General features: G+C 43.5%; 1 protein-coding gene across 2 annotated transcripts in view; it reads right to left on the bottom strand.

Annotated features, from left to right (window-relative positions):
- Positions 1–5,724, bottom strand: part of Fam71f1 (family with sequence similarity 71, member F1) — a 25,621-nt gene extending 19,897 nt beyond the window's left edge. The window contains exon 1 of one of the 2 annotated variants that reach the window (XM_005402377.1): positions 5,435–5,724. The gene's annotated coding sequence lies outside the window, so the exon portion shown is untranslated. The remainder of the gene's footprint in view (positions 1–5,434) is intronic. The other variant, XM_005402378.1, reaches the window with a different exon arrangement.
- Between the last annotated feature and the right edge of the window lie 3,739 nt (positions 5,725–9,463).

The raw sequence follows: 9,463 nt of genomic DNA, 5'->3' as shown, positions 1-9,463 counted from the left end.
GGAGGCTGAGGCAGGAAGGTCCTTGTGAGTTTGAGACCAACCTGGGCTACAAAGTGAGCTCAAGGCCAGCCTGAACTGCATAGCGAGACTCTGTCTCAAAAAGACACACACACACACACACACAAAAGAGTAACTTTGCAAGGGAAAGGGCCTGTTCATGTAGAAGTAGAAATTATAGGGGCTGGGGATTTAGCTCAGTGGCACAGTGCCTGCCTGGCAAGTGCAAGGTCATGAGTTTGATTCCCGGTACTGGAAAAAAAAAAAAAAAAGAAGAAGAAATTACAGATTCAGTCATGTTGGCCTGAGCCTTCATGCCCTTGCCAGAGTGAAGCCTGCCCATGGCTCTTGCCCTTGTCTCTGCCCTGTCTGGAGGGGACATGGAGATGAGAGAGGCTTCTCCTAGATCCATGTGTATTTTTAAGAAGTCATATTTTTTAATTTGGACAAATTCCAGAATTTTGACTGTCAAGGTCAAATCTGATGCATTTAGAAAATAGTGTGATAAGCAGTATCTATCTGCAAGGGCCAAGCCTGGAGATTTATACCTGCACATCACCATAGAGCCAGGGAGCGGCTGTGGGCCCCAAGGCTTCCCTGTCTGATTCTGCCTGGCCGCTTCTCTGGCTTCCAGTTGCATCCCTGCTCAGCCACCTTCACAGCTCCAGTTAGCGGCTCAGTCTAAACTCATGCTCTGCATGTTCTTTTGCTTCTTGTGTCGGGAAAATGTCCTCTGTGGCAACATTTCCTGAGGCTGGGGCCAGAGACCACATTCTATGGCTATGTTTCCCTGAAAATGGCTTGGAAAGGAACACACAGTACAAAAACTAAAGTCATTAATAAGATGATGTGTTGTTTTTGCAGTTAAAACTTAACCACAACAATAAAGCCTATTGGTTGTGGTTTTTTTTTTTTTTTTTTTTTTTTTTTTTTTTTTGAGACAGGGTCTCGCTATGCAGTTCAGGCTGGCCTTGAGCTCACTTTGTAGTCCAGGCTGGTCTAGAACTTGCAATGATCCTCCTGCCTCAGCCTCCCGAGTGCTGAGATTGCAGGCATGTGCCACCATGCCCGGCTAAGCCTATTGGTTTAGATACATGGTTGGATATATTTGGCCATCCCAAAGTCAATGAGGAGATGACTTCTGCTCTTTTCCATACAGCCCTGCTGAGTCTGCTCAGTGCTGTTCTTTAACTCTCAGTGTGCCTATAATCCCAGCACTTTGGAGGCTGAGGCAAGAGGATTGCTGAGAGTTCAAGGCAAGCCTGAGTTACAAAGTGAGTTCATGGCCAATTTACACATAGTGAGACTCTGTCTCAAAAACATAAAACAAACAAACAAACAAACAAAAAAAAAACCAAGTAAACCCTCAGTGGAAGAAAGCTTTAGCACCTACTCTAGAAAACTAATTTTGAGGAAGTGAGAATTTGGCTCTAGCCAAGATGCTAAGTAACTGAATAAGTGGTGCTTCAACACGTCTATCCCTCTGCCCTCCCTTCCTCCACTAAACCTCCAGCACGTTGATTCTTCTGGTGGTGGATTTTTCATGATTCTTTGCTATTTCTTTGTTTTTGTTCCTTGCTATTTTTAAGAAAATAGAGATCATTTTCATGATCTCTAACTACAATCCTGGGGCAGGGGATTTAGCTCAGTGGCATAAGCGCCTGCCTGGCAAGCGCAAGGTCATGAGTTCGATCTCCGGTACTGAAAAAAAAAAAAAAAAACAAACAAAAAAACCCTACAATCCTTCTGTAGCTGATATTCAGTCCCCTCATTGGATCATTCTGCTGGGTGTATTTTCAATGGAATTTTTTTCAGTGGAATTTTTAATTTCCTGGATAGAGGGCTGTGGATTTAGCTCAGCGGCACAGCGCCTGCCTGGCAAGCGCAAGGTCATGAGTTCGATTCCCGGTACTGGAAGAAAAACAAAAACAAAAACAAAAAAAACCTCCTGGATATCTGTTTGAATCTGTCTCATGGAGCCCATCTCTTTCCTGTGTTGGGAGAGCATGCTCCTAAGATCCTCTATCTGCTCTAGAGTTACTATTTTTTTCACTATGGTCACCATCTCTATAGTTATCTGAGAAATTATTTCTAATTTAATTTGTTATAGAGCCTCATTCATCTGCTTTGTTTCAACTGTTGTTACCACTTCAGAGTCCAAGCTGGGTAGCTCTCAAATTGTTGCATCTCATTGCCCCCTTGGTTTGCCTTTAGTGAGCAGGGAGTCTAAAGTTGTATCTTGTTTAAGTATCTTCTCATTTTCTATTTTTTTTTTAAACTTTAATTCCTGGGTTGATGCTTGTAAATTGCCTGTGGTGAGGAGCTTTATTGCTAGTATTGAGAACCCTTAGGAAATGACTATTTCTCAGAGGTGTCTTCCAGGTGTAGCTGGCTTTTAGGTTTTGAGTCTGTTGCAAGATCCTACCTCTTCAGGTTATTGGGGATGGGAAATTGCTGCCTACTTGGCCCAGCCTCTGGTTCTTTGGCACTGGCCTATAGTATTGTTTATGACCCTTGGGCAATCTCAGTCTTGGTATACCAGGAGGAACAACCGATTAGAACACTTATGTCACCTTGGGTAAAGTAGTATAATCAGCAAGAACAATAGCATCAAACACAGCCTAGAAAATGACAAACTGTGGTAACTATTAATTTGCTACCTTTAACTGTATGAACTATATTTCTGGTTATATAACAAAATCTAAAATGAACCAGAAAATTGTGTACAGTAAGTATGCCCTCAATATGGCAATTTTACCCCTAGGGGAGAAAATGTAGAAGAGGTTAGGGGGAGAAACAGAATCTTATTGATTAATCCCAGTAGGCCAGCCACAGATTTATGTTTTTTTGTTTTTTTTCCGGTACCAGGAATCGAACTCATGACCTTGTATTTGCCAGGCAGGCGCTGTGCTGCTGAGCTAAATCCCCAGCCCCCTAGCCATAGATTTATGAAAGGGTAGTAGATAATCCCAGCAAGCCTTCACCTTTAGTTCCCCTGAAGTCCAAGATGGTTTCTGGCTGTGAAGCTGGAATCTGATTTGTTCAGCCTGCAGCCCTCCATGTGCCTCCTGCCAGTCTGAACTCAGCTCCTTGACCTCCTGCTGACTTGAACTCAGTTCCCCCTCATCCTGACAGCCAGACGACAGCTGCTCTGAGTTCAGAGCTCAGTGGGCCCCTCACCAAGATGGCTACCGGCCAGTCACCCTCTCCTGGGTGGGAGTGTGCCTGAACCTGAATGACTCACTGGCCACTGCAGTTCCCTGCATCCCCTGCTCCATTCCTCTGGTGCGTTTCAGGCCTCTGGGGTCACCAGTCGTCACTTTGCATCTGGTTTTTTCAGATCACAGGTTCAAGCTGCCCCTCCCGCATAGTGAGGCAGGGCTCAGGGAAAAAGCACCACTTGACTCCTCCTTCTTTTACATTGAGGTCTCTCTTCACTCTCCCCATGGGCTTCACTTTTTGCTTCAGATCCTTCCTGGGTCCTTCTTTCCTTCTCTTGCTCACATTGTTATATTCGATTGTCTGGACACCAAGTCCCAGAGAGGCTGTTTCCCTGCTGATGACTACTCTGCTATCTTCCTGGAAGTCTGTAACAGAGGTGGATGAGGTTGGCAGGCACTCAGGTGTCCCAGGAAACCGGGCAGTGTGACTCTAGGCTCCAGGCCTGAACCCAAGTTTTATGGGGCTTAACGCTTACACAATTTTTGGAGACCCTTAAAAATGAAATGAGTGGGTTGAGGGCAAATAGGAAGTAGTGTTTAATGGGACAGAATTTCAGTTTGGGAAAATAAAAAGGTTCTGGGGTAAAAGGGGCCCTAGACATGATGGCAGTGACAGTTACATGTACAAGTATACTCAATGCCGCTGTGCTTTCCACTAAAATATGGCGAAAATGCATGTTTTATATTTTAGCAATGAAAAAGATGCCTGAAGTTTATAAATAAATAAATGAGTAAAAGTATGATTCAAAATTACTAGAGGCCTTTTGCAAAGGCCCATGTGAATAAGGGGTCTGAACCTTAAGTTTTAGTATCTTTGCAGTAAATCTGTCCCATTAAAATCTCTGTTACTATTTTAAAAGACCATTTTAGGGCTGCAAATGTAATTCTGGTAGAGCGCTTGCCTAGCATGCACAGAGCCTCAACACCATACAAAAAAGTAAATATCTTTTAATTATTCAAGCAGTATTTAACATTCTTTAGGACAGTAGAAAATACAGACAAGATTAATTTCCAGGGCATGTTATAATTTCTTCAGCTAACTAAAAGTACTGCCACAGTGGGCTTAGCCAAATCAGTATCCAATCCAGGGGCACATTCCCTTAATGCAGTAGCAGTTCCTTTCCTAGAATACTTATGAATGAAAGCCACAGAGTGAGTCTCTGACAGAACAGCTGCTCTTCTGGATTTGTCTGGTTGCTCTCTTGTGGTCCTATTTAGCTTGGTTCTATAGCCAATAATTTCCTATGAAATAAGAACTTTTGTATTCAAGATAATTTATTGATTGATTGATTGATTGATTGATTGTCTTTTTGAGACAGGGTCTCACTATGCAGTTCAGGCTGGCCTTGAGCTCACTTTGTAGCCCAGGCTGGTCTCGAACTCTCAACAATCCTCCTGCCTCAGCCTCCCGAGTGCTCGGATTACAGGTGTGCTCCACCACGCCCGGCAAGATAAATTTTAAAAATGGAAATAGTGGATATTTCTTAGTAAAAAGCTACCGTGGGATCTATGTACAATATTACTCTCTTGTTCCTTTTTTTTTTTTTTTTTTTTTTTTGTCTTTTTGAGACAGGGTTTCGCTATGCAGTTCAGGCTGGCCTTGAGCTCACTTTGTAGCCCAGGCTGGCCTCGCACTCATGACGATCCTCCTGCCTCAGCCTCCTGAGTGCTGGGATTATAGGCGTGCTCCACCACGCCTGGCCCACTCTCTTCTTCCAAGGAATGTAGAGAAGAAAATACATACAATGGCTGCATTTCACAAGAGTAATGATTCCAAGAAAGAAAAGAAAATATTTAACAAGAATCTTGTATGTACTTTTAAGGAAATTAAGTACAATATGAACTCTATGAAACAAAAAAGTTAGAGGTCCCAAAATAAGACGAAAAGAGTACTGGAAGAGGTAAAGATGGAAACCCCAGGAAATTCTGGAGGTCATATTAGAAGTCACAGGAAACGAAGCTGACATGACGGACACCTGAGCCAGGGACACGCAGGACAGGCTGAGAATGCCCGAAGCACCACGGAGCTGGGCGAGGAGAGCAGGGTCTGGAGAGAGATGTTAGGGGGCTGAGACTTCATGTTGTGCTGATGCAGAGTCCTTGATGAAGAGGGACTGAACGCAATTGCAAAATAAGTCAAAAACCTAAGAGAAAATAGCCATTTCTGAAACAGACAAACAAAAAAAGACTACATCTGGCAAAAGAACAGGATTTACCGTGTTCCATGTAAACTCAGGATGGCTGTGGACGCGTCACCTTGCTTGGCTTGAGAGCTGCCGAGGGGATCAGCAAAGCGCACCTCTGCCTGTGTCTGGGGGTCACGGAGGCGAGACCTTGGGGGCTGTATCTGGTCCTGGCCGCTCCTGCTCTGGCACTGCTCCCCTGCTCTGCTTCCAGGAGCCACAGGCTGAGCAGCTTTGCTCCACCATGACGCTTATGCATTGAAGCCAGCTGAAAATGAACAGAACCCTCTGAAACCGTCAGCCAAGTTAAACCTCTGCTCCTTTAAATTGCGGGGGTGCTGTGTCCCAGAGATGAGGAAGCTGACGAGACTCTGATGAGTGAAGGCCCCATTGTGACCTCAGTAGCTCTTCAGAACTTCTTAAGTCTTTGAGATAAAGAGAAAAAAGCATCCCACTATAAACATCCAAGTCAAACTCGGTAGGCTGAGGCAGGAGGATCGTTGCCAGTTTGAGACTTGCCTAGGCTACAAAGTGAGCTTAAGGCCAGCCTGAATTACATAGTGAGACCCTGTTTCAAAAAGCCCCCCCCCAAAAAAAATCCAAGTCAAAAAAGCAGATAATTTACTAAGAAATAAGATGATACTGTCCTCAGATTTCTCAGCAATTTTATTTATTTATTTATTTATTTATTTATTTATTTATTTATTTATTTTCAGACAGGGTCTTGCTATGCAGTTCAGACTGGCTTTGAGCTCATTTTGTAGCCCAGGTTGGTCTCAAACTCGCAATGATCCTCCTGCCTCAGCCTCCCGAGTGCTGGGATTATAGGCGTGCACCACCACGCCTGGCTCTCAGCAATTTTAGATGGCATAAAACAAGGAATAATGTAGAAAGAAGGTTAAAGAATAAAGGATGAGACCGTATCGTTCCATAAATGGCTCAAAATTCATTTAATGTAAAAGTAGTAGCTGGGTGTGGTGACACATGCCTGTAGTCCCGGCACTTGGCAGGAGGATTGTCGCAAGGTCAAGGCCAGCCTGAACTACATAGCAATATCTTGTCTACCAAAACACTGAGCACACTAAAGTAAATCCAGGGATGGGAAGTAACTCGGCAGCACAAGAGCCTGCCTGGCAAGTGCAAGGTCCTGAGTTCGATTCTCAGTACCAAGAAAAAAAAATAGATCTAAAGTAAATCCACAAATTGCTTTAAAAAATACTTGGACCACTAGCTAACAATTTAATTAAAAATTGTGAAAATAACAATATGCACTATAATAGTCATTCTTAATTTCCTACTGTCTTGTTTTGAAATTCTGTTTTGTTTTTGGTATGGGGAATCAAACTCAGGACCTTGTGCTTGCCAGGCAGGTGCTTGTGCCCCCAAGCTATTTCCCCGGCTTCTTTTAAAATTGTGTAACATTGTTTTTATTGTTTTTTTTTTCTCTTTAAAATAAAAAAGTAGACATAAGATATAAAATTTAAAGTAAAAATAAACATATGTATAAATAAAAGAAAAACACAGGTTTCAGGGTAAAGGTAGTGTACGAAATTATGTTATTTAGGATATAGTAGAAGATCCCAGAACATAATGATTACAAAACAGAATTTTGATTTTTCTCTTACATAGTGGTTCAAAGGTAGGTGGTTGTTACAGTATCTCTGCCAGTCTCAACATGTGGCTTTCATCTCTAAAGTCCAAGGTGGCAGCTCCAGCTCCTGCCGTTACATTTGTACCCTGGCCAATGAGGAAAGAGGAAGAGAAAGGGAACACACACTCATTCCTTTCGAGGGCAATGACCTGTGAATGGCATAATCACTTCTGCTCACATCCCATTAGACCAAACTCAGATACATGGCCATGCCCAGGTACAATGGAAGCTGGGAAATACAGTTTTTAGTGAGGAGGCCACAAACTCATCTAGCACTGAATTTTAATTTTTTTTTTTTTCTGGGGGCTGGGTGTGGTGGCGCACGCCTGCAATCCCAGCACTCGGGAGGCTGAGGCAGGAGGATCATTGTGAGTTCGAGACCAACCTGGGCTACAAAGTGCACTCAAGGCCAGCCTGAACTGCATAGCAAGACCCTGTCTCAAAAAGACAAAAAAAGAAAAGAAAAGAAAAAAGAAAAAATTTCTGGAGTTTGAAGGGAGGGTAGGGGAATGGGAAAAATTGTTTTTATTTCTTCATATTTTTTACAGTACTATAGTTTGAACCTAGGATTTTCACACTGAGCTATATTCCTAGCTTTAAAAATTTTTTTCTTAAATTCTGAGACAGGGTCTCTCTAAGTTGCTAAATTGCCCAGGCTGGGATCAAACTTGTAATCCTCTTGCCTTAGTTTTTCAGATTTATTATTTAGGGATCTCTGTTAATAATTAGTGTCTCTAGGGGGCAAGGGTTATGGCTCAGTGGCACAGTGCCTGCCTGGCAAATGCAAGGTCGCAAACTCCTTTCCGAGTACAAAAAAAAAAAAAAAAATTAGTGCCTCTAACTGGGTGTGGTGGTGCACTTCTATAATCCCAGCCCTCCAGAGGCTGAGGCAGGAGAATCCCTACAAGTTTGAGGCCAGCCTAGTTTACATAGCTCAAGACCAGCCTGAACTAATAGTGAGACCCTGCCTATGGTCTCAAAAAAAAAAATTAGTCTCTACAAAGAAGCTACGTCTCAGACTATTCTTCTTGACATACACAGTAAGTACACAGTTATTTTTTTAAATAGCAAAATACTAATAAGTGGCACTCTAACAATGAAGGAGGTTAAGTCAGTTGGCCCAAAGGAAGTGATAACATAAAATCTGGGTATGGTCTGCTAATAGAGAAGGAAGACTAGGTAACATAGTTGTGTACATATTCTTGAAAATTACCGGCCCCACCCCACCCATCTGGGGAGAGGAAGTGCCAGGAAGAAAATGATCAGCTCTGGGAAACACCAGAGAAAGCTCCAAGAGCAGAAACCCTTATGGAACCAGATGGGTCTCAGCAGAGGCAAGAAAGCTATTTTTCAGGCTTTCTAGGTTGCCAGACTACCCATGAGAGTAGGGTATTCTCCCAATGAGAGAAGCGAGTGTTTACAATTTTCAGGAGAGGATTCAGCCTCAAGAAAGGAAGAAATCCTACCCCCAGTGACGTGCGTGGACCTCGTAGGTCCTGTTAGGTGAAACAAGCCAGATGCAGACAGACAAATGCCATAGGATCTCACTGTATGTAGAATCAAAAGCACAGAATAGAATGGTGGGTGCCAGGGTTGGGGGTAGGAAGAAGTGGGGAGATGATAGTCAGGGAAGAAAGCTTCAGTTACGCGTGACATATAAGTTCTGAGGGTCCAGTATACAGTTAGGGCCCAGAGCTCACAATACTGAGTCACATGAAAGGGTCATTCTTGTTTTAAATGCTCTTGCCACATGTGAGGCGATAGGGATGAGGATGAGGATGGGGACGACGGGGGCAGGAGGAGACTGGAGGTGAAGGATATGTCTATGGCCTGGACGGCATGATGATTTCACAGGATCTATCTCCCAGCTCACCAAATGCATACATTGAACACATGCATCTTTTCACATGCCAGTCGCACTTCAGTAAGGTGGTTTCCAAAAGAAACTTTTAGAGGCCAGGGATATAGCTCAGTGGCACAAGCAACTGCCTGGCAAGCACAAGGTCTTGAGTTTGATTCCCGGTACCCCCCCAAAAAAACTTTTAGCCAGGTATGGTACTGCACACTTGTGATCCCAGCACTTGGGAGGCTGAGGCAGGGGGATCAACATGAGTTCAAGGCCAGCCTGCACTACAAAGCGAGATTCTGTCTCAAAAAACAAAAAACAAAAAATAAAAAACAACCAGGGATGTAGCTCAGCAGCACAGTGCCTGCCTGGCAAGAGCAAGGCCCTGGGTTTGATTCTCAGTACCAAAAAAACAAAAAAAACAAACAAAAAAACCCCACCCAAACACAAAATTTTTAAAAATCTACTGTAGCTGAGCATGGTGGCACACTCCTGTAATCCCAGCACTCAGGAGGCTGAGGCAGGAGAATCGTTGTGAGTTTGAGGCCAGCCTGGGCTACAAAGT

This window comes from Chinchilla lanigera, unplaced genomic scaffold (assembly GCF_000276665.1).
Source record: "Chinchilla lanigera isolate Chin_1 unplaced genomic scaffold, ChiLan1.0 scaffold00078, whole genome shotgun sequence".
Lineage (NCBI taxonomy): Eukaryota > Metazoa > Chordata > Mammalia > Rodentia > Chinchillidae > Chinchilla > Chinchilla lanigera.
Note: the sequence above shows the minus strand (reverse complement) of the source record. Positions and strands in the feature narration are given on the sequence as shown.